The sequence below is a fragment of the Dendropsophus ebraccatus genome, chromosome 6, assembly GCF_027789765.1.
Source record: "Dendropsophus ebraccatus isolate aDenEbr1 chromosome 6, aDenEbr1.pat, whole genome shotgun sequence".
Lineage (NCBI taxonomy): Eukaryota > Metazoa > Chordata > Amphibia > Anura > Hylidae > Dendropsophus > Dendropsophus ebraccatus.
The window spans coordinates 140,763,850-140,789,937 of record NC_091459.1 but is presented as its reverse complement, the minus strand read 5'-3'; the positions used below and the strand labels follow the sequence as shown (position 1 = coordinate 140,789,937).

Genomic DNA, 26,088 nt, shown 5'->3' with positions numbered 1-26,088 from the left:
ATAGAGAGACAGGGAGGCAGTACTATCTGTACCTACATCATTACATAGAGAGACAGGGAGGCAGTACTATCTGTACCTATACTATTACATAGAGAAACAGGGAGTCAGCACTATCTGTACTAAAATCATTGCAGGAAGCCACAACTACCACATGGTGTGAGGAGCAGCAGTTTAGCATTTTATACTCCGAATGTGGCAAATTGCATTTAAACCAGTGGCTAAAAGCTACAGTCATACCTCCATAAAACATTGCTGCCCTCCACGCTCCTCTTATCATTTGCAACTCTACATCAATCTCCATTAAATCCAATTTAGTTTTGCGCATGAACGTTTAGCAGTCACCTTGGCGAAGGAAAAGCCTTTGTAATTTCCTTTAACAGAATTAGGATCTGCCACTTCCTCACCTCCTTCTTCCTGACAAGCTGTGACAAGCTTCCCTTTAGCTTCATCAGGATCTGCTCCCGGCCTAACTTCTTCAGACAACTGAGAATGTCCGTAGTCACCAGGGAATGAGGATGAAGAACAACAATTCACCTGCCGCCGCCGGTGGACACGGAAAAAAGGCAGAAAACGCAGCTCTTGTCTGGGGCGCCTAAACATCACAATTCATTCCAAGCCAAATCAAAGGAGGCGGTGAGAGGGTTAGACGTCCATTGATCAGATGCCGAGGCCTCAGCGGTCACTCACAGGTTACAGACACAAGAGGGCCCAGGCTGCCAAGTGCATATTGATGATAAATCAGAACAGAAGAAACTGATGGATTTTTCATCTCCTTACTTAATGGAAAAAGTAAATGAAAAGACATTGACCCCTTTCTTTACCATTGTGTTAAACAAACAGCACTATATCTTCCCTCTAGCTATAACCAAATCCATTAGGTAAGAAGAGAAACTTAAAGTGCATGTCCACCCTGACATCCAGTGGCGTAGCTACCATAGAGGCAGGGAAGGCGGTTGCTATGGGGCCCAGGGAAGATAAGAGCCTCCTGTGTCCTTTTACTTAACCCCTTATTTACTGCAGAGTGTAAGTGACCCAGTGTTCTCTTACATGCTGCAAAACAAAAAAAAAGGGTTAATTCAGAAGACAATTAGCTCTCTGCCTGACTACTCTCATAACCTCTGACCTCTGAGTTCCTGCAGAGGTCAGGGGTTATCAGTGCAGGAGTAGCAAAGGAGAGAGCTAATTGTCGTCTGTATTAACCCTTTTTTGTGTTGCAGCATGTAAGAGAACACTGGGTCACTTACACACTGCAGTAAATAAAGGGTTAAGCAAAAGGTAGTCTGCTCCTGCACCTATGTATATACCCATAGGATTCTGCCTCTGGCCACAAGAGAATTTTCACCGAGTATGTATTTATATATATATTAGTGTGTAGGGGAGGAAGGCCCCACACAGTTTTTTGCTATGGGGCCCTATGAATCCTAGCTACGCCCCTGCTGACATCTATTTTCTTGTTTTAACTAGATGTGTATAACTTAAAGGGGTCGGACTGGAGTCGTTCTTCTCCATCTGCTCCGTACCACCATGACGATTCTTCGAGCCATGATGTGACTACAGATTTTACCGCCCAGACATCTTTGGCTCCTTTTTTTTTAGGCACTCTACTAACTAACCCCCACCCAGTGATAGACCGTCACCTGCCGCTATCCCCAATGTCCTCTACTGCCAGACGTAGAGTTGCACACAGTCCGTCATTATTCTGTTGCCTGTCGCCATACCGTACACCGTCTCTGCTGTGCTGTACGAGTGTGCTGTGATGAGCTCCCCCTAGTGGCCGGAAACTGTACACTCTATTCCTGCTGTGCTTGTGACATGTGCATTATTCTTCATGGATAAATAAGACATCCCCTGAAAATGAGCACAAAATTTATATAAGATGCTGACTTACAAAGAAGCTACAATGGTGCAGATAAAGCCTGTCAGGGACTTTTTTTTACAATAATCGTCTCAGAAGCGGTGAAAGATTGAAAAAAATTCTCCCACATAGGGGGAGATGTATCAAACTGGTGTGAAGTAGAACTGTCTTAGTTGCCCCTAGCAACCAATCAGATTCCACCTTTCATTTCTCACAGATTCTTTGAAAAATGGAAGGTGGAATCTGATTGGTTGCTAGGGGCAACTGAGACAATTCTACTTTACACCAGTTTGATAAATCTCTCTCACGTGATTTTTGTATTTTCAACGTAAAGCAGCAGCTGAGAACTGGGGGAAGGAGACTGAATAGATAATAACAAGTATGGAAGGAATTGTTAGTTTTAGCATGGGCCGCATGTTTGAGTGGAATACCCCTTTAAAACCCCCTAGTGCCCCCTTAGTACCCATCTCACATTAACAGTTCCCCCTTACTTCCTATATAGCCCATACACAGTTAAAGGGACCCCCTAGAGACCTCTCCATAGTGATAGCGCCCTCACGCTTTGAGGTGCCCCATGCAACTGAAGTGCCCACTAAATTTCTCCATACAGTACAATACATATAAAACTACCCAAAGAAATAAATGAATAAGCCCCACTCCCACAATGAGCAAAGAACTTGTTGCACTCCTCTTATGACCACCGCCGCCATTTTCTCAAATAATAATTATTCATTTTGATTTTTTTTGTTTTATAAATCTGTCAACATTTCGACATTTTTAGAAATCTCTCTGGGAGCTTTTGAAAATTGCCGTATCTAACTTTCTACGAGACGCCACGTCTTCTTGATGCGCGCGTCTCCCGGGTGAAATGACAACTCCCCACTCAGTGGATGCAATTACAGAACATAACGCTCCTCTCAATATCGACCGCGCTGACGTACAAAAAGTGACAGATTATAGAGACAATACAATCTGTGACAGTGCACTGGCTAATAGACGGCAGTCACATGGCAATCCACAAAAGGACTTTCTTACCTCTGAGGGTTTTTACATGATAGAGGTGGCCATATACAGTGACTAATTCAAAATTTAAAGGGAACCTGTCGCTATGAACGATCAGTATAATATGGAATTATACAGCTCGGCTGCTGCTGTACAATTACCAGTCCCCTTCTACCTAAAGTCTGAAAAAAGGGGTTGTCCACAGAGAAAAAAATAGCATATGGATGCCTTCACACGTACCATATGGCACACTGCGATACTATGGACTGTTACAGCCTATGGGCTCTACATAAAGCGTATTTTCATTCTGCTGGGAGAATGTAACCAAGGCCTATTTAACTCAGCATTTGCCGTGCTATACACCTGGGTAAAGTAACTCTCTAGGGTTCACACAAAAGAGGATGAAGGAGATTGCATTATGTGTTTTCCCCACTAGGTGTCACTGTTGTATTTATTGTATGTACTGCACTATGTACAGCTAAAGGTCCATGGGTTAAAGTGACACTGTCACCCCCAATAATCATTTTTCAATCTTTATAGGTGTGTGTAACCCGCCTATATCTCTCTGCATACCTGTAATTGTTTTTCTGTTTCATGAGGTGGCTTTGCCTGAAATTGTAACTTTGCCAAGTATCTTCTAGCGCCACTGGGCGGGGCTTGGTCCCTGAAGCGCCACATAGCCCCGCCCATTACAGCGCCGCTGACCCCGCCCCCTTGGGCACGTCATATGTCCTGGCCGCCGCTCCGTTTTGAGGTCTCCTTGACGTCGGTGACGTGCGTGTCCACATCCCCCGCCGTCTTCCGCGTGCGGGAGCGTCATGTGGCGCGCAGGCGCAGAAGGTGACCGCCGGGTCACCCACAGCTGATTACACCGGCCGCACCGTCCTTTGTTGTTTGGGACTCTACGGAGGCCTCGCTGCGGCTGTGAAACCCTCCTCACAGCCAGCAGCGACTGCGCATGCGCCGAAAAGGACCGCCGCAGTGCGCCTGCGCACTATGTCTGCGCCTTGCTGCTGGCTGTGAGGAGGGTTTCACAGCCGCAGCGAGGCCTCCGGAGAGTCCCAAACAACAAGGGACGGTGCGGCCGGTGTAATCGGCGGGCTGTGCAACCGCGGCGGTCACCTTCTGCGCCTGCGCGCCACATGACGCTCCCGCACGCGGAAGACGGCGGGGGATGTGGACACGCACGTCACCGACGTCAAGGAGGCCTCAAAACAGGGAACGGTGGCCGGGACATATGACGTGCCCAAGTGGGCGGGGTCAACAGCGCTGTAATGGGCGGGGCTATGTGGAGCTTCAGGGACCAAGCCCCGCCCAGTGGCGCTAGAAGATACTCGGCAAAGTTACAATTTCAGGCAAAGCCACCTCATGAAACTGAAAAACAATTACAGGTATGCAGAGAGATATAGGCGGGTTACACACACCTATAAAGATTAAAAAATGATTATTGGGGGTGACAGTGTCACTTTAACTGCTGTTTGTCACATGTTGTGTTTCCTCCTGTCACAGGTGCAGGCTTGTTTCCCTCACTTTTCCTCCTATCCTGTTTCTTCTTTCTTCTCCACACACAGCCCCACCAATCACACAGTAGCATAGGGAACCCCTATATAAAGAAGCTAGTTCCTAGTGGGAGGGTCTTTTTGGTGTCAGTAGAAGTGGGAGAAACACAGAGAGCAAAGTTCCTGCTGCAGTGAAGCCAGGGCCTGGCTTAGGCCAATACCCTTGTCAGGGACCAAGAGACTTATTCTTTATGTGGTTAACTACTGCCACCATGCACTGCTAGAGAACTCAGGAGGGAGTGACATCTCCTTTTGCAACACACAGAGTCACCTGGAGTTAGGTGTTGACCCCAGTAGGACAAAGAGCGTGTATGCCGACGTATCCTACTGCAACATATGGTCGTTCTGGGAAGTCTTGGAAAGTCTGCTCAACCCAGTGCAGGGACCTGGGACCTTGTGCTACCCTGGCAGGATGGGTAACCTGAAACTATAGGGCATAAGGCGGTCAGATTAGATCATGTATACGTGAGTACAAGTATCTTCTGTTATTTCTGTTATCTACTACGCTATCCTGGCAGAGTACATTGCTACATTGGACAGGGCCCTCAAGACGTTCCTCTACCCTGCTGTCACAACCTTCTTCTCCTGCCTGCACTTGCAGTTGCCAAAGTCTACTTGACTTGTATTGCACTAAAGTTTATATCAGTAAACAGTCAATTCAGTAAAGTTCTCCTGGTTAAGTCATTGGACTCTGGTCAGTCATTTCTGGTGCCCGCACCTGTACACTAGGTTACACTTGGGCTACCCAAACCTCGAACGCAGTGCCCATTTGTCTGGGGGTGGGTTCCAACACCACTCCTGGCCACCCTGAGAAGTGGCCAAATGACCCTACACCCATGCAGCAGCCACAACACTGCATAGCTACCCCGGCTTACGGCAAATACATTACCTGTCCCCGCTCCCGCCTGCTTCTCTGGCTCCCGGCTCTCTGGTGTTCCGCTCAGCCAATCAGTGCGCTATTCCACCGCTATCCCGTTCTCTTTTTCCCTATGTGGTATAGTTGCACCCCAGCCTTTAGATTTATGCTTAGGACATATAGGTTGTGTTTTACATCTATTACCAGGAAATGTGAGACGTAGGTTATCTGACTTAAATGACTCATGAATTAAATGTAATTCCGCAGAAGAGAAATAAAAATGTGATGCTGTACAGAGCTGTAATACGAGATATGTAGGACCTCCATTATACCTCTGTATGCCTCCCATCTTATTCAGTATTTTTTTTTTTTATTTCAATAATTTTTATTTAGTAAATATACATCAATAACAAAGATATATAAGACAATATTAAAAAAAGGTTAAGAACAGTATGACACTGATTAAATAAAAATTGACATATCATTTTGAATATACATTTAGGTTATACATTAGAGATACCCAAAAGCATATCTCCTACTCTGAATCAGAATAACTACACATAATACCCTATCTTATTCAGTATTAATAATATATATACTATATGTATAGTGGTATCCCCCTGAGCAGCATTGCTTATATGGAATATCCATGCTGACATGGCCGCTGTGTACTACTACTGCTACTCTCCAGACTCTGCACCAGTGCCCATCACCTCTCCTGTCCCTGGTAAGCTGCAAAATACAGTCAAAATCTGCACATTTAGAATAATGTAGAGAATATTTCAGTATCTTCCTCTTCAATATTATCACTGTACATTGGTAAGTGGAGCCATTACATTAGCATTTCAGCCTCATCCAGTGACTGACACCAGGCCGGCTGGACTTGACGTTGGGTGTTTAGTGACTCATAGTTTGACTTTTTTTCACATCAACCTCTCAGACCTGCGTACAACTACTTATGTGGAGACGATATGTGATTTAAATGGTTTTGATTAGGAAAATAACTGAGCATTTAGGTCTTAAAGGGAAACCAATGCCAGAAATTGATGATGGACAAACAAGGATACTGTTATGTTAGACTTTAAGTGTCACTGCCGTTATAACTTTCAAAATCTAAATCAACATTACATGTGATATAAAGCAATTTTGCAATTTACATTATTTTTTTGTTGCTGTTATCATGCTGTAAAACAAAGCTGAACTTACCAGAAATGCAGGCAGCTATATAACAGCTATACTTACTGTATCCAGGTCCAGTCTCCTGAAGGCAGCTATATAACAGCTATACTCACTGTATCCAGGTCCAGTCTCCTGAAGGCAGCTATATAACAGCTATACTTACTATATCCAGGTCCGGTCTCCTGAAACCAGCTATATACCAGCTATACTTACTGTATCCAGGTCCAGTCTCCTGAAGGCCGCTATATAACAGCTATACTCACTGTATCCAGGTCCAGTCTCCTGAAGGCAGCTATATAACAGCTATACTTACTATATCCAGGTCCGGTCTCCTGAAACCAGCTATATAACAGCTATACTTACTGTATCCAGGTCCAGTCTCCTGAAGGCAGCTATATAACAGCTATACTTACTGTATCCAGGTCCAGTCTCCTGAAGGCAGCTATATAACAGCTATACTTACTGTATCCAAGTCCGGTCTCCTGATGGCAGCAATATAACAGCTATATTTAATGTATCTAGGTCCGGTCTCCTGAAGGCAGCTATATAACAGCTATACTTACTATATCCAGGTCCGGCCTCCTGAAACCAGCTATATAACAGCTATACTTACTGTATCCAGGTCCAGTCTCCTGAAGGCAGCTATATAACAGCTATACTTACTGTATCCAGGTCCAGTCTCCTGAAGGCTGCTATATAACAGTTATACTTACTGTATCCAGGTCCAGTCTCCTGAAGGCAGGTATATAACAGCTATACTTACTGTATCCAGGTCCAGTCTCCTGAAGGCAGCTATATAACAGCTATACTTACTGCATCCAGGTCCAGTGTCCTGAAGGCTGCTATATAACAGCTATACTTACTGTATCCAGGTCCAGTCTCCTGAAGGCAGCTATATAACAGCTATACTCACTGTATCCAGGTCCAGTCTCCTGAAGGCAGCTATATAACAGCTATACTTACTATATCCAGGTCCGGTCTCCTGAAACCAGCTATATAACAGCTATACTTACTGTATCCAGGTCCAGTCTCCTGAAGGCAGCTATATAACAGCTATACTCACTGTATCCAGGTCCAGTCTCCTGAAGGCAGCTATATAACAGCTATACTTACTATATCCAGGTCCGGTCTCCTGAAACCAGCTATATAACAGCTATACTTACTGTATCCAGGTCCAGTCTCCTGAAGGCAGCTATATAACAGCTATACTCACTGTATCCAGGTCCAGTCTCCTGAAGGCAGCTATATAACAGCTATACTTACTATATCCAGGTCCGGTCTCCTGAAACCAGCTATATAACAGCTATACTTACTGTATCCAGGTCCAGTCTCCTGAAGGCCGCTATATAACAGCTATACTTACTGTATCCAAGTCCGGTCTCCTGATGGCAGCAATATAACAGCTATATTTAATGTATCTAGGTCCGGTCTCCTGAAGGCTGCTATATAACAGCTATACTTACTGTATCCAGGTCCAGTCTCCTGAAGGCTGCTATATAACAGTTATACTTACTGTATCCAGGTCCAGTCTCCTGAAGGCAGCTATATAACAGCTATACTTACTGTATCCAGGTCCAGTGTCCTGAAGGCTGCTATATAACAGCTATACTTACTGTATCCAGGTCCAGTCTCCTGAAGGCAGCTATATAACAGCTATACTTACTGTATCCAGGTCCAGTCTCCTGAAGGCAGCTATATAACAGCTATACTTACTGCATCCAGGTCCAGTGTCCTGAAGGCAGCAATATAACAGCTATACTTACTGTATCCAGGTCCAGTCTCCTGAAGGCAGCTATAAAACAGCTATACTTACTGTATCCAGGTCCAGTCTCCTGAAGGCTGCTATATAACAGCTATACTTACTGTATCCAGGTCCAGTCTCCTGAAGGCAGCTATATAACAGCTATACTTACTGTATCCAGGTCCAGTCTCCTGAAGGCAGCTATATAACAGCTATACTTACTGCATCCAGGTCCAGTGTCCTGAAGGCAGCTATATAACAGCTATACTTAGTGTATCCAGGTCCAGTCTCCTGAAGGCAGCTATATAACAGCTATACTTACTGTATCCAGGTCCGGTCTCCTGAAACCAGCTATATAACAGCTATACTTACTGTATCCAGGTCCAGTCTCCTGAAGGCCGCTATATAACAGCTATACTTACTGTATCCAAGTCCGGTCTCCTGATGGCAGCAATATAACAGCTATATTTAATGTATCTAGGTCCGGTCTCCTGAAGGCAGCTATATAACAGCTATACTTACTGTATCCAGGTCCAGTCTCCTGAAGGCTGCTATATAACAGTTATACTTACTGTATCCAGGTCCAGTCTCCTGAAGGCAGGTATATAACAGCTATACTTACTGTATCCAGGTCCAGTGTCCTGAAGGCTGCTATATAACAGCTATACTTACTGCATCCAGGTCCAGTGTCCTGAAGGCAGCTATATAACAGCTATACTTACTGCATCCAGGTCCAGTGTCCTGAAGGCAGCTATATAACAGCTATACTTACTGTATCCAGGTCCAGTCTCCTGAAGGCTGCTATATAACAGCTATACTTACTGTATCCAGGTCCAGTCTCCTGAAGGCAGCTATATAACAGCTATACTTACTGTATCCAGGTCCAGTCTCCTGAAGGCAGCTATATAACAGCTATACTTACTGCATCCAGGTCCAGTGTCCTGAAGGCAGCTATATAACAGCTATACTTAGTGTATCCAGGTCCAGTCTCCTGAAGGCAGCTATATACCAGCTATACTTACTATATCCAGGCCCAGTCTCCTGAAGGCAGCTATATAACAGCTATACTTACTGTATCCAGGTCCAGTCTCCTGAAGGCAGCTATATAACAGCTATACTTACTGTATCCAGGTCCAGTCTCCTGAAGGCAGCTATATAAAAACAGACTAAACACAGGAATTCCGGCCAGAACAGAGAGTCACGGCTCAGTGTGTCCATCAATCACATGACTGCCTTCTCTCTGTGAGCGCTCAGATGTCCTGGGATACACAGGACTTCCTGTTTTATGACTGTTTCCTGTTTTTTGAATAAAAAAGAGTCAGAAAACAGGAAGTGCCCTGTTTCAACGATAACTAGAAAAAATTAATAAATGTAAATTAAAAACTTGCTTTATATCACATCTACTCTTGATTTAGATTTTAAAAGTTATAATGACAGTGACACTTTAACCCCTAGACGACCCCGGACGTACAGTTACGGCATGGAAGTCTGTCACCAGAGGACCCTGGGCATAACTGTACGTCCAGGGTGTTTCTCCTGCTATGAAGCCCGCTCCAGAGCGGATCGCGATTCATAGGGGGTGGGGGCCTCACTGTTAATGACAGACTGCAGCGATCGTGCTGCAGCGTGTCATTAACTCCTTAAATGCCGCGGGGTTAAAGTGTAAGTGAAAGGAGGAGTCACCCCCCTTTTCCCATTATATAAATAAAACATATAAAAATAAATAAATAAACATATAATATACCGTAGTGTGCGTAATTGTGCGATCTATTAAAATATAACAAGCGTCATTGTGAACGGCGTAGACGAAAAGAGGGAAAAAAGTGCGCGGATTACCGATTTGATGTTAAATTATATATAAAAACAAATTAATAAAAGGTGATTAAAAAGTCCGATCCTCACAAATATGGTATTAATAAAAACTAGAGATCATGGCGGAAAAATGACACCCCATACAGCCCCGTAGGTGAAAAAATAAAATCGTTATAAGCGTCACAATAGTCCTATTTCATTAATAATTAATTGCTAAAAAAAAGGATTTCATAAAAAAAATACATATATAACATTAGAGAATCTGTGTAACCTGCATATGGTTGTGTTCAGACTGACCTATAGAATAATAGTATCATGTCGCTGTTACCATATAGTGCATTGCGTAGACACAGGAACCCCCCAAACGTTACCATATTGCATTCTTATTTACGATTTCACCTATTTATATCTTCATAAATAATATATTTGGAATTCCCTCATACATGTTATGGTAAAATGAATGACGCCATTACAAAGTACAACTATTCCTGTAACAAATAAGCACTTACATGGCCTGTAGATAGAAAACTGAGAGTGCTAGAGCTCTTAGAAGGGGAGGAGGGAAAAACGGAAATGCAAAGATCAAAATTTGCGCGGTCCACTGGGTCATTTTGGGCCTGGTCCTCAAAGGGTTAAAGGGGAACTGTCAGCAGGTTAGACGAATCCCTACTGCTCAGTAAACGCTGAGGAGGAAGATATGTCTCTTACATTCATCCTTAGTGCCGTTTCGGTGCAGTTAGTCTTTTGCCCCATGGTCTGGTGAGACTGTAAGCAGCACTGCCCACCCCCATAGCACTGATCCAGCCCTAACGGTGTAACCGGACCATGGAGCACAGGGCTAACTGCACTGAAATGGCACTGAGGATGAATGTAAGACACATATTGTATCCTGTGCAATAGGGACTATCAGCAAGTTAGATTCATCTACCTGCTGATAGTTCCCCTTTAAGTTTGGGAGTATGGAGACTCCATAGGGGCATTTACATGTTCTGTGCGATCATCATCGCCCCATGTCATAGGGACATGTCAGCAGGTTAGTTGCTTCTTTCCCTTTAAGTAGTTACAGTTGGTCATTTATACTCTAGGATCTAAGCTGAAACATGTCTTCTGTCTGATAGTTGTGAACCGTTACTTGTAGCTACCAACACACACTTTATTCTACCCCTAATGTGCTGGTGTCATGCCCGTCCCAGTGTGTTCTGTGTGCCTGGTCCAATCCTGTGCTGGACTCCTATAAAGTGTTTATTTTGTATTGTAGTCTTTGCTGGCTATTAGTCTCCCCTGAACGTGCTAGGTGTACCCTGTATCTTATCTCTGTATCTCTATACCTGGTTTCCAGCTCTTGTACCTCTGACTACTCTTTGGATTCTGACTTTGTACCTGGATGTGTTAGGATTGACCCCGGCTGGTACGACCATCCCTTGATGTTTTGTAAGTCTTGTCTCTGTTTCATGTTTTAGAACTTAGGTGCAGGTTAGGAGACATTGCCTTGTTGCCACCAGTCGCTAGGGCTGTTTTGTGGCAAGTTACGGGGGTGTAACTACCACCATAGCAGTGTATGTAGTGTGCCTATTTGTGTTTATGTTTTGTGAATATGTGTATGTAGTATGCCTATCTGTGTGTATGTATATGTGTGTATGTAGTGTGCTTATCTGTGTGTACTGTATGTATATGTGCATATGTGTATGTTGTGTGCCTATCTGTGTACATATATGTAGTGTGCTAATCTGTGTAAATGTATATGTACATATGTTTGTGTTGTGTACTTATCTGTGTAAATGTATATGTACATATGTGTATGTTGTGTGCCTATCTGTGTGTATGTACATGTGCATGTGTGTCTACTGTATATGTAGTGTGCCTATCTGTGTATATTTATATGTACATATGTGTATGTTGTGTGCCTATCTGTGTGTATGTATATGTGCATGTGTGTATGTAGTGTGCCTATTTGTGTGTATGTATATGTGCATGTGTGTACGTAGTGTGCTTATCTGTGTGTATGTATATGTGCATGTGTGTATGTAGTGTGCTTATCTGTGTGTATGTATATGTGCATGTGTGCATGTAGTGTGCTTATCTGTGTGTATGAGTATGTGCATGTGTGTATGTAGTGTGCTTATCTGTGTGTATGTATATGTGCATGTGTGTATGTAGTGTGCTTATCTGTGTGTATGTATATGTGCATGTGTGTATGTAGTGTGCCTATTTGTGTGTATGTATATGTACATATGTGTATGTTGTGTACCTATCTGTGTGTATGTATATGTGCATGTATGTGTCTACTGTATATGTAGTGTGCCTATCTGTGTGTATGTGCATGTATGTGTCTACTGTATATGTAGTGTGCCTATCTGTCTTTATGTATATGTGCACGTATGTGTCTACTGTATATGTAGTGTGCCTAATGTATATGTGATGTGCCTATCTGTGTGTATGTGTATGTGCATGTATGTGTCTACTGTATATGTAGTGTGCCTATCTGTGTGTATGTGTATGTACATATGTGTATGTTGTGTACCTATCTGTGTGTATGTGCATGTATGTGTCTACTGTATATGTAGTGTGCCTATCTGTGTGTATGTGTATGTGCATGTATGTGTCTACTGTATATGTAGTGTGCCTATCTGTGTGTATGTGTATGTATGTGTCTACTGTATATGTAGTGTGCCTATCTGTGTGTATGTATATGTACATATGTGTATGTTGTGTACCTATCTGTGTGTATGTGTATGTGCATTTATGTGTCTACTGTATATGTAGTGTGCCTATCTGTGTGTATGTGCATGTATGTGTCTACTGTATATGTAGTGTGCCTATCTGTGTGTATGTGTATGTGCATGTATGTGTCTACTGTATATGTAGTGTGCCTATCTGTGTGTATGTGTATGTATGTGTCTACTGTATATGTAGTGTGCCTATCTGTGTGTATGTGTATGTGCATGTATGTGTCTACTGTATATGTAGTGTGCCTATCTGTGTGTATGTGTATGTGCATGTGTGTATGTAGTGTGCCTATCTGTGTGTATGTGTATGTGCATGTATGTGTCTACTGTATATGTAGTGTGCCTATCTGTGTGTATGTGTATGTGCATGTGTGTATGTAGTGTGCCTATCTGTGTGTATGTGCATGTGTGTATGTAGTGTGCCTATTTGTGTGTATGTATATGTGCATGTGTGTATGTAGTGTGCCTATCTGTGTGTATGTGTATGTGCATGTGTGTATGTAGTGTGCTTATCTGTGTGTATGAGTATGTGCATGTGTGTATGTAGTGTGCCTATTTGTGTGTATGTATATGTGCATGTGTGTATGTAGTGTGCCTATCTGTGTGTATGTGTATGTTCATCTGTGTCTACTGTATATGTAGTGTGCCTATTTGTGATTTGAACATTGCTAAAAAAAACAAAAAAAAAACAGCTTGGATGGACATCATCTTAATTTAGGGATTTCATAATATTTCTCCATTGGATACAGAACAGTAAATCTCAATACTGTATATACTGTGCACTGTATGGTGGCAGCATCTCATGTGATTAGCATCATATAGTGGACAGATAAATGTGGGGCCAAACAAACCATAAAATGACAGGATAAAGCTTAAAGGGGTAGTGCGGCGCTCAGCAATTATTCACAGACTAACACACATTACACAGTTATACAACTTTGTAATGTATGTTATGTCTGTGAATGGCCCCCTTGCCCGTGTCCCCCCACCCCCGCACGTGTACCCGGAAGTGTGGTGCGCTATACATTACCTGATCCGTGTCGACCCGTCTTCTGTCGATGCAATGTTATGGAGGCCGGCCGACTCGCTGCAGCCATCCCGCATGCCGCCCCCCCTCTGCAGCATCATCAGCTGCTCAGCCGCGATTGGATGAGCATAACTGTGCTCAGCCAATCGCGGCTGAGCACAGTTATGACGCGGCAGAGGGGGGGCCGGCAGGAGCGGGTCGGCCGGCCTCCCAAAGATGACGTCTTTGAAGAAGATGGCGGACGGGGTCGGTCGACACGGATCAGGTATGTATAGGGCACCACACTTCCGGGTACACGTGCGGGGGTGGGGTTACACGGGAAGGGGGCGATTCACAGACATAACATACATTACAAAGTTGTATAACTTTGTAATGTGTGTTAGTCTGTGAATAATTGCTGAGCGCCGCACTATCCCTTTAAAGGGGTAGTTCACCCCCCCCCAAAAAAAAAAATAAAAAATTCAAACTAACTGGTATAAGAAAGTGCCAGAGATTAAAGAAATCTCAAATATTCCAGTACTTATCAGCTGCTGTATGTCCTGCAGGAAGTGGTGTATTCTCTCCAGCCTGACACAGTGCTCTCTGCTGCCACCTCTGTCCATGTCAGGAATTGTCCAGTGCAGCAGCAAATCTCTATAGAAAACATTTCCTGCTCTGGACAGTTCCTGACATAGAAAACTCAGCATCACAGGGATGCACATTGTACTCTATGGAAGAGCCTTACCATAACCCCTAGGACAGGTCAGGACCCCCCATGTGGGGTGGGGTGTATGACAGCTGCTGGTACTGGGCAGCTATGATAGCAGGCAGGGCTGCCATGCAGGTGGGCACTGGAGTGGAGACAGAATGCCAGGAGTGGAGGAGAGTGGGGATAGAGAAGAGGAGGAGGAGGAGGAGGAGGAGGGGAGGGGAGGGATGCTGCTGCTGCTGCCGGCACTGACTCCACCACGGCTGCTGCTGCTGCTGCTCCTCACCGCGCCTGCGCACTGCGGCTCCGGGGAGCCTTGATTTTGTCCGGGATTCCCAATTCTGCAGCAGAGAGCGGAGCGAGCGGAGAGAGCAGCCGCCGATCAGGAGGGAATTACCGCCAGCTACGGGCAAGCACGGCCGGGATCAGCCTCTGTCTGCCTGCTGAACCCCTGCGAGCCCCAGCCCGGAGACCCCACAGCTCTCACAGCGCATTGTCAGCCCGTCAGGTGGACCCGCATCGCTTCCTATGTAAGTGCCAATCACTCCCATCATCCTGCAGGCTGGTATACAGTATATATGGCAGGGAGGGGGCAGGATGTATAGCTGCCAGGCATCTCTATGGGATCTGTCACATATGTTCTGTGCAAATCCTCATTTATCCCAAAGCTGCTGATCCTGACACCCAGTAGTGGCTGCTGCATGCTGAGCGGATCCCAGAGATCTGTATTCTGCATGCTGAGCGGATCCCAGAGATCTGTATTCTGCATGCTGAGCGGATCCCAGAGATCTGTATTCTGCATGCTGAGCGGATCCCAGAGATCTGGGTGCTGCATGCTGAGCGGATCCCAGAGATCTGGGTGCTGCATGCTGAGCGGATCCCAGAGATCTGTATTCTGCATGCTGAGCGGATCCCAGGGATCTGGGTGCTGCATGCTGAGCGGATCCCAGAGATCTGTATTCTGCATGCTGAGCGGATCCCAGAGATCTGTATTCTGCATGCTGAGCGGATCCCAGAGATCTGGGTGCTGCATGCTGAGCGGATCCCAGAGATCTGGGTGCTGCATGCTGAGCGGATCCCAGAGATCTGTATTCTGCATGCTGAGCGGATCCCAGGGATCTGGGTGCTGTATGCTGAGCGGATCCCAGAGATCTGAGTGCTGTATGCTGAGCGGATCCCAGAGATCTGGGTGCTGCATGCTGAGCGGATCCCAGAGATCTGGGTGCTGTATGCTGAGCGGATCCCAGAGATCTGGGTGCTGTATGCTGAGCGGATCCCAGAGATCTGTATTCTGCATGCTGCGCGGATCCCAGGGATCTGGGTGCTGTATGCTGAGCGGATCCCAGAGATCTGGGTGCTGCATGCTGAGCGGATCCCAGAGATCTGGGTGCTGCATGCTGAGCGGATCCCAGAGATCTGAGTGCTGTATGCTGAGCGGATCCCAGAGATCTGGATTCTGCATGCTGAGCGGATCCCAGGGATCTGGGTGCTGTGTGCTGAGTGGATCCCAGGGATCTGGGTGCTGCATGCTGAGCGGATCCTAGGGATCTGGGTGCTGCATGCTGAGCGGATCCCAGGGATTTGGATGGTGGATAGAGAGCAGATCCAGGGATCTGGCTGAGAGATGGAGAGTGGATCTAATGGACCTGGATTCTGCATAGAGAGTGGATCCCAGGGATTTGGATGGTGGATAGAGAGCAGATCCAGGGATCAGGCCGAGGGATGGTGAGCGGATCCCAGGGATCTGAGGCCTGCATGGAGAGTGGATCCCAGGCATCTGGATGCTGCATGCTGAGCAGATCCCAGGGATCTGGATGCTGCATGCTGAGCGGATCACAGAGATCTGGATGCTGCATGAAGAGCGGATCCCAGGTATTTGGATGCTGGATAGAGAGCAGATCCAGGGATCTTGGTGTAGGATGGTGAGCGGATCTCAGGGATCTGGATGCTGGATGGTGAGCAGATCCCAGGGATCTGGATGCTGCATGGAGAGTGGATCCTGGGTATTTGGATGTTGGATAGAGAGCAGATCCAGTGATCTGGCTAAGGCATGGTGAGCGGATCCCAGGGATCTGGATGCGGGATGGTGAGCGGATCACAGGGATCTGGATGCAGGATGGTGAGCGGATCCCAGGGATTTGGATGGTGAATAGAGAGCAGATCCAGGGATCTGGCTGAGGGATAGTAAGTGGATACCAGGGATCTGGATGCGGGATGGTAAGCGGATCCCATGGATGTGGATGCGGGATGGTTAGTGGATCTTAGGGATCTGGGTGCAGCATGATGAACAGATCCAAGGTTCTGGAAAGTGAGCGGATCCAGGGATCTGGCTCCTGCATGGTGAGTGGATCCCAGGAATCTGGGTGCAGCATGGTGAGCGGATCCCAGGCATCCGGATGCAGGATGGTGAGCGGATCCAGGGATCTGGATGCAGCAGTCTGTGTGTGTGTGGGGGGGGGGGGCACTGTATTTGTAGCATCCTCTTGGTGCACCCCCTCTGCATACTTTGTATCCATACGTAACAATCACAGCAGAACTGCTGCATCCTGCCTGCTGTATCCGGTACATATATATATATATATATATACTGTATATGACATGGGGTCTGCACTATGTCTGTGATAAGTGGAGCCCTCTCACCCTGCGTCACAGTTCTGCCATGGGATGGATACATACGACGTTGGGCTCTAATGTTATAATGAATGAACACGGTCCACATGTATGTGTGTGTCACACCAAGGTCATAGCGGTGTTAACCCCTCGTCTGCCAGATGGGTCACCCATAGACCTGCCGGTCTTGAAACATATAAAAGGTGCATGACCGCACGTGTCCATCGCCGGGCGAAAGCTTTCTGTGTTTATTTTAATGTATGTGCTTGTATTATCAGGTAATGGAGCAGTGGTTTATAATTGTTGTCTGGAGATTATAACTGTATTATGTGTCTGCTAATAAACCGGTAGGAAATAATGCTGCAGATGGCGGAGTATTGTTGTACATAGTATGTCTATCTAATTTCACTCTCATCTATCTCCTATCTATCTATCTATCTATCTATCTATCTATCTATCTCCTATCTATCTATCTATCTATCTATCTATCTATCTATCTATCTCCTATCTATCTATCTATCTATCTATCTATCTATCTATCTATCTATCTCCTATCTATCTCCTATCTATCTATCTATCTATCTATCTATCTATCTATCTATCTCCTATCTATCTATCTATCTATCTATCTATCTATCTATCTCCTATCTATCTATCTATCTATCTATCTATCTATCTCCTATCTCCTATCTATCTATCTATCTATCTATCTATCTATCTATCTATCTATCTATCATCTATCTATCTATCTATCTATCTATCTATCTATCTATCTCCTATCTATCTATCTCCTATCTATCTATCTATCTATCTATCTATCTATCTATCTCCTATCTATCTATCTATCTATCTATCTATCTATCTATCTATCTACCTATCTATCTATCTCCTATCTATCATCTATCTATCTATCTATCTATCTATCTATCTATCTATCTATCTATCTATCTATCTCCTATCTATCTATCTATCTATCTATCTATCTATCTCCTATCTATCTCCTATCTATCTATCTCCTATCTATCTATCTATCTATCTATCTATCTATCTATCTATCGATCGATCGATCTATCTATTTATCTATCTATCTCCTATCTATCTATCTATCTCCTATCTATCTATCTATCTATCTCCTATCTATCTATCTATCTATCTATCTCCTATCTATCTATCTATCTATCTCCTATCTATCTATCTATCTATCTATCTATCTATCTATCTATCTCCTATCTAGCTATCTCCTATCTATCTATCTATCTATCTATCTATCTATCTATCTATCTATCTATCTATCTATCTATCTATCTCCTATCTATCTCCTATCTATCTATCTCCTATCTATCTATCTATCTATCTATCTATCTCCTATCTATCTATCTATCTATCTCCTATCTATCTATCTATCTATCTATCTATCTATCTATCTATCTGTCTATCTTTCCCTTCTTACCTGGCGTGTTATTATTTACCATGGCGTCTATTGAAGGATTTGCTACTTATCCTGTAAAATCCATAAATCGGCCCAATGTGATTAGACGCTAGATCATGTATGCTTAGGTAGTTATACAGGGAGATGACATTAGCCCGTCCATGTGTCCCTGTGCGTCCGCAGATACTGGATGGCAGCGATCATCTGCCGCTCGCAAAGGAAATGTGACGAGGAAATGACCTCTGGACAATGTGTAAGGTTATTTGTTAGAAAGACCTTGGTGTTTGTCTGTGCGGCGTGAAGACAAGCTGATGGCATGGGCTCAGTGGTGCCCCCTCTTCCCTCTGCAGGATTGGCGCGGCTGCAGTGTCCCCCCTCTCCGCTCTGCAGTCAGGCTCTCCTGTACATGACATGCCTACTGTTTGTGTATACAGTCCTTTTCACCCTTTACAATGTTTGTTAAAATTCTGATGTAGCAGTGCTAAGAGGGTCCAGGTAGTAGAGCCGAGTTAGCCATTTGTTATAGCGCCGTATACAGGTGAAACCTGTGACGGTATCTTAAATCGAAGCTCTGCTACATCACCGATTCAGCTCTGCTACATCACCGATTCAGCTCTGCTACATCACCGAGTCAGCTCTACTACATAGGATTAATGGGGAAAAAAATTCTGCATAAGTCTATTATAGGGCAAGGAGGAAGCGACGCGCCAATATTTGCTGTCTTAACAAAGGATAGAGCTGCAATTTCTACAGGAAGTGTAACGGTGTCTATGTGTAATGCTGCAGTACATAAAGGCCGCTCAGACGGATGACAAGTTCGTCAGCTGAGCCCTCATGTCGCAGAGCATCAGCGCAGACTCGGGGGAGCTATACCCGGGGTATATGATAATGGCCAATACTAGTGCTCTGCATAATGGGATACGGCACCGGTGCGATCCTTAGGGCTGCATTGGAATCTATGAGATGTAGCAGAGCTGTGTTTGTCAGTGTGGGTTTACATAGGACTGCATTATCTCAATTACATTTACCGTTGCTTCGGATGTTTGTTTTTTTATATAGCTGATTTTTTTTTTCCTTTTAATTCTCTATCGATTGTTGCCATACGGTATTGATTTATGATAACTTATGCTAATAAGGATGAGCGACGTCATAGGAGACAAGAGGCGACTATTAGTATGAAAGAGGGAAACCTGCGGTAGATCTTGATCCTTGAGTCGTCCTCTGTATACAGTCAGTATACGGTATGTTTGGGGTAAGGCTTTTCCCCGGCCCCTAAGCGGTATACAGTATATGTCTATATATTCCATCATACATCTCTTTTATGAAACTGCAGACAAGCCCTATAGGTTTAATGGCAGCCATGTTGGCTCTTAAAGGGGTATTCCAGTTTCATCATTGCATTGTGAAGAGTTATACAGACAGTAAATTAAAAAATTGTATTGATTCCTTAAGATCTCTGCTTGCTGTCATCTGGTAGGAACTTGCTTAGCTTACTTCTATTGGATAAAAATCGCGTAACTTCACATCATTCAAGCAGAACAAGGCTTAGAAACTCCATAGAATAGCGAACATGCTCTGTAATAATCTCTCTTTATAATTTTTTGTTATACGTGACATGAGGAATCGTCTCCAGTCCACGTCATTGCGTAACCGTAAACACACCCACCCGTCATCCGGTCGCCATGGAAGCAGCCGTCTGGAGAGCCGAACCCATAAAGGTGACTTATTTATTGATGGTGGAGGTAGATAATGGTCAATCACGTGGACCGAAAACGATAGATTCATCAAACCTGGTGTAAAAGAACAGTGGAGACGTCGCCTATAGCAACCAATCAGATTTGAGCATTCATTTTTAAAAAGGTCTTTGGGAAATGAAAGCTGGAATCTGATTGGTTGGTCTTGGCAACTGCACCTCTATTCCTATACACAAGATATGATAAATCTCCCCCAAACCCCGTGCAGTTGCCCAGAGCAACCAATCAGATTCCAGCTTTCATTTCCCAAAGACCTTTTTAAAAATGAATGCTCAAATCTGATTGGTTGCTATAGGCAACGGCTCCACTGTTCTTTTACACAAGACTTGATAAATCTAATACATACCTCCCAACTTTTGCAAAGAGCAAAGAGGGACATGTGCGCCGCGGTCCCCATAGCCACGCCCCCATAGCGACCCTCCATAGCCACGCCCCCATAGCGACCCTCCATAGCCACTCCCCTACAGTCACCACATGCTGCTGACTGAATAGTGCCCAATATAGTATCCAACCCCCCCCCAAAAAAAACGATATAGTATCTAATCCCCCATTATAGTGCCCCACATAGTATCCAATCCCCCCAATAGTGCCCACATAGTATCCAATCCCTCATAGAGTGCCCCGCATAGTAGCCAATGCCCCCATATATGCCCCACATAGTAGCCAATGCCCCATATATGCCCCACATAGTAGCCAATCCCCCCATATAGTGCCCCACATAGTAGCCAATCCCCCCATATAGTGCCCCACATAGAATCCAATCCCCCATATAGTAGCCAATCCCCTCATACAGTGCCCCACATAGTAGCCAATCCCCCCATATAGTGCCCCACATAGAATCCAATCCCCCCACATAGTAGCCAATCCCCCATATAGTTCCCACATAGTAGCCAATCCCCCACATAGTAGCCAATCCCCCCATATATGCCCCACATAGTATCCAATCCCCCATATAGTGCCCCACATAGTAGCCAATCCCCCCATATAGCGCCCCACATAGTAGCCAATCCCCCATATAGCGCCCCACATAGTAGCCAATCCTCCCATTTGTGTGGCCCGACCAAAAAAACAATAAACCAGTAACTCACCTGTCCGCCGGTCCCAGCAGCTCCTCTCCCGGCAGAGCGCGCAATCCCGTCATCCTCCGGGGCGGGCAGCGGGGTATACAGACACTGACTGTGCCGGAAGTAATTCATGACAGAGGCTGCAGGTCACTTCCGGCACAGTCAGTGTCTCTGTACCCCGCTGCCCGCCCCGGAGGATGACGGGAGTGCGCGCTCTGCCGGGAGAGGAGCTGCTGGGACCGGCGGACAGGTGAGTTACTGATTTATTGTTTTTTTGGTCGGGCCACACATAATGCGGGACACGGGGTGCTGTTCCGGGACCGCGGGACAGAACCCCGAAAACGGGACTGTCCCGCGGAATCCGGGACGGTTGGGAACTATGCTAATATGTCCAGATCGGGTCCAGTAGGCCCTAAAGATGGCGGATGACAACAATTCAATGGACTGCGAGTGAGTAAGATGCGTAGCGCTGTTCATCCTCTGCTTCCTGGTTCATAAATAGAATTCCATAGCTATAGCGATCACTGACACCCAGACAGGATGAACGGTGTCACATCTGGGGTTAGGAGACATAATACCCATCTGAAGTTAGGGCCCTATTCCACGGGACGATTATCGTTCGCATAATCATTAACGATAAACGATCCAAACGACCGCTATTACGAAAGTCCTCAAATCTATCACCCATTTACATGGAAAGATAATTGTTACTTATGATCGTTCTTGCGGTCGTCTTGTCGTCGCTATTTGCGTTCGTCACTACTGTGAACGACCAAACGATGTCTTATTCTATGCGAACGATTCGTTCGGTCGTTAGTCGTTAAGTGCTATTCAAACGAACGATTATCGTTTAGATTCGAAGGATTTAACGATAATCTGCACGATAATCGTCCTGGGGAATAGGGCCCTTAGGCTGGGTAAATACTGTTTTTTTTTTGCAGACAGTTAAACGTATGCGTTTTTGCTAATTTTTTTTATTTTTTTTAGCTGTTTTATGCAAAAAAAAAAAAAAAGTAATGAAAAGGATGAAGGGAGATGCATTTGTGTGCATCTGTTTTGATCCGTTTTTCCATTGACTTCACATTATAAAAAAAAAAAAACGGATTAAATGCATTAGTTTTTTTTTAGCATACAAAAAAATATGGTCGACCACATTTTTGTGTACCGTAAAAAAAAAAAAAAAACGGATGCATTTTGACCTGTTCTATGATCCCTTTTTTATAATGGAAGTAAATGGAAAAACGGATCAAAATAGATGCACACAAATGTGTCTGCTTTTTTTTTTCTTTTTCTGTTTATAAAACGGATAAAAAAAGGGATTGCAAAAACATTGTGAACCCAGCCTTATGCATGTGTATTTTCATCTGTTTTGTGGATGGAGAACACTGATTGAAGCCTATTGATATATCTGATTGGATATTGATGGTTCAGGGTGATTCAGTTTCCTGTTTAGAAGAAGGCCGGACTGAAAGATGGAAGCCATACTGACGTAATACTGACAGTGTGTCACCTTGCATTTGCACGTTGGTGTGAATCAGGCCTTACAGTGTAGCTTTACATGCCATTCAAGGTATGAAAAGACCTTGGTAAAGACCCTTATGGACGCTATTAGTGTCAATGGTGGACCCCTTTGACACATCTTCCATTGCTGAATGGATGAAAAATTCTGTTTACATTGAGGATCCTTGAGTTACCTATTGAAGGTGTATTCACATCTCAAGAAGAAGTTATCCCCTAGCCACAGAAAAAGCTTAACAAGCTGATTGGTGGGGGTCTGACTGCGGAGACCCCTCACTGATACCGAGAACGGGGACAGATTGCTTGGAGAGAGTGTATGGAGCGATGGCCATGCATGGATCATGTGCTCCATTCATTCCAGGGACAGTTTTGTTCCCATTCACTGGATCGGTGGGGGTCCCAGTGATCTCAGGGAATTTTTCAGAATTTTTAAAGGTTTTTTTCTCAAATTACAAAGTTATCTTCTATCCACTGGATAGGGGATTCCTAGCTGATTGCTGAGGGTCTTGACCACTGGGGCCACCCGCCATCTTTAGAATGGGGACCCAAGTCTCCAGTTGAAATAGATTGCTGGGTGATGCATGCACGTCGCCGCTCCATTCATTCTCTACAGGAGCCATGGGAGCTGTCATGTGCTGCTTTCAGCTGTCACTGTGGCTTCTGCAGGGATTGAATGGAGCGGCGGTGCGAATGGCTTGTATTCTGAAGGGAAACTCAGGTCCCCGTTCTTGACCCCCTACAATGTAGTTATCCCCTATCCTGTGGGTAGAGGCTAACTTTGGTGATATGGAAAAAATAGCTTCTCCTTCCTCTACATTCACTGTCCGTTGCAGAGCAGCTGCATGCAGGTAATGAAGACCGCCACCTGCCGCCAACACTAATGCTCCCTTCCGGGGCCATCACTTGTAAATGTGCAGGCAAGGCATCAAGAGGTCCGTTGCCTGCCACCATCCCTGTTGTCCCCTACCGCTAGATGTAGTGCTGCACACAGTCTGCCGTTATCCCATCACCTGCCGCCATACCATAATCTGTCCCTGCTGTGCTGTACGAATGTTCTGTAGTGAGCTCCCCCTGGTGGCCAGAAGCCACCATACTGTACACTCCCTGCTGTGCATATGACATGTGAATTCTTCTTCATGACATCCCCTGAAAATTAGACCTAGTGCATCTTTGGGAGCAAAAATTTATGTAACACCCTGTCCTACTTTTGGGGAAACATGGCATATATCATGTTTGTCTTCAATATACCTGTTTGTCTTCTTCTGCCCTATGACAAGATGCCTGCATGGATGGTCAGTGTGATGAGTTTCGCTTAAAAGAGACTGAGTTGCAATGCGAGACACAAGAGGGAGGGGGCGCTAATTCTGCAAAATAACCTCTACTACAATTGGGAAGTTTTATAGGTTATAAAAAAAAGCATGTTTGCTTTCTATCAAAAACAAAGCGCCACGTCTCTCTACTGGTCATGTATGGAACTGCAGCTTATCACTTGGACGTTGGACCCAAATGAAACTGCTTCCTAAAGAAATAGTTTACCTACTCCTGCATCCATAAGTAAGGTGGGATTACGTCACACGATAATGGTCGGTGGTCCCCACTTTGGACATGTTACTCCCTAATGGCCTCCGGCTGGATAGCCATGTTTTGTAGTATGGGTGCCGCACTTCATAGCTTATCCTCTCCAGTCTATGGAGCATATTAGGTATATTTTAATAACCAATTGACGCATATTCTGTTCAAATTTGCCTAATTTCATACGTTTTGTGCAGGCTGCTATTGTGCTGACAGTATCTGACAGGGTGACAATGGTGAAGGAAGTGTATTGTAGCAGAACGCGACGTGAATAGACGCCACTTACATAGTTTGCTATTACCGAGTCTGCAGTGCAAATATTACACTTGAAATGTGCGCTAAATGGGAAATATTCCTTCATTTTGCTAAATATGTTTGCCGTCAAGTGCTGCTTATAAAGCTGAGTCATTTTCTGGAATATTCTGCAATTTTATATTAACGTGTAGTATAGACTATGGTTGATCTGCATGCGTTCATGCGTTCCGAGAAAAGATACTCAATATGAGGGGTAGAACGACGTCATAGAGTGGGGGTCCCTCGCTTCCAGAGCAGAGATTCAGAGATTCAGAAATTATTATTTGGTTGCATATTTGGTTGCTGTGGATCTTAAAGGGGTATTCCAGATACATAAAATATTTTGGTGCTATATTATGGTGCTAATGCAAAAAAAAAAAAAAAAAATAGCAAAGCATACTCACCTACCTGGCTCCCCTGCAACATTACCAGTCCCTATAATGACTTTTGGTTGCCATTCCTCACTCTGCTTGCTACTTCCGACGCTGAATCCTTTTGGCAGTGACTGCTACTCAGCCGCAGGGCATGGCCGGGACAGGGAGTTTTGGTGCCCTAGGCAGAGAAGGCAAATGGTGCCCCCCCCCCCCTTTTCAACCCAGCGTTATCAGAATCGGTGCTCCCCACACAGTATAATGCCCTGAAAGTTCCCCCACACTGTATTAAAAGTCAAAATACATATGGTAGTTGTTTTATAACACTATTTCCACCATACAGTGATTACATAATACCGCCACACCATGACCACTATCACTGCAGACCCTCTAACAGAGCGCAGTTACATCCAGTGACTCACAGGTGGCATCTTCTCTAATCAGAGTCTCTCACTTTATAGATATAGATCCCCTGTGTGTTCCCCCAGAAGTATATAGACCCCCTGTGTGCTGCCCCAGTTATATATAGATCCCCTGTGTGCTCCCCCAGAAGTATATAGAACCCTGTGTGCTCCTTCAGTAGTATATAGACCCTTGTGTGCTCCCCCAGTAGTATATAGACCCCTGTGTGCTCCCCCAGTAGTATAATGACCCCTGTGTACTGCCCCAGTAGTATATAGACCCCTATGTGCTGCCCCAGTAGTATATAGATCCCCTGTGTGCTCCCCCAGTAATATATCGACCCCTTTGTGCTCCCCCAGTTATATATAGATCCCATGTGTGCTCCCTCAGAAGTATATAGATCCCCTGTGTACTTCCTAGCCCTTCCCATAAAGCATTAATCCTCCAAAACAACCAAACTAAAAAAAACACCAAAACCAAAACACTTATACTCACCCGGGCCACGTGTCTCCTCTGCCCTGCACTCTTGTGGCCGCAGGCAGTGTTATGCCTGCAGTCACAAGAGGCCGCTCTCCCCTTGTGGTGTCAGTGCTTGAGTGACGTCACTGGAGTGCTGACCCAGAGTGGAT

The 26,088-nt window shown here is 44.9% G+C and overlaps 1 protein-coding gene across 2 annotated transcripts in view; it reads left to right on the top strand.

The window, feature by feature from the left end:
- VSNL1 (visinin like 1) overlaps positions 1–26,088 on the top strand; it is a 166,727-nt gene that overhangs the window by 6,203 nt on the left and 134,436 nt on the right. Inside the window, exon 1 of one of the 2 annotated variants that reach the window (XM_069973147.1) lies at positions 14,721–14,975. The exons of the other annotated variant lie outside the window; for it this stretch is intronic. The gene's annotated coding sequence lies outside the window, so the exon portion shown is untranslated. Of the gene's footprint in view, positions 1–14,720; positions 14,976–26,088 lie in introns of those variants that run through there. 2 annotated transcript variants of the gene reach the window in all.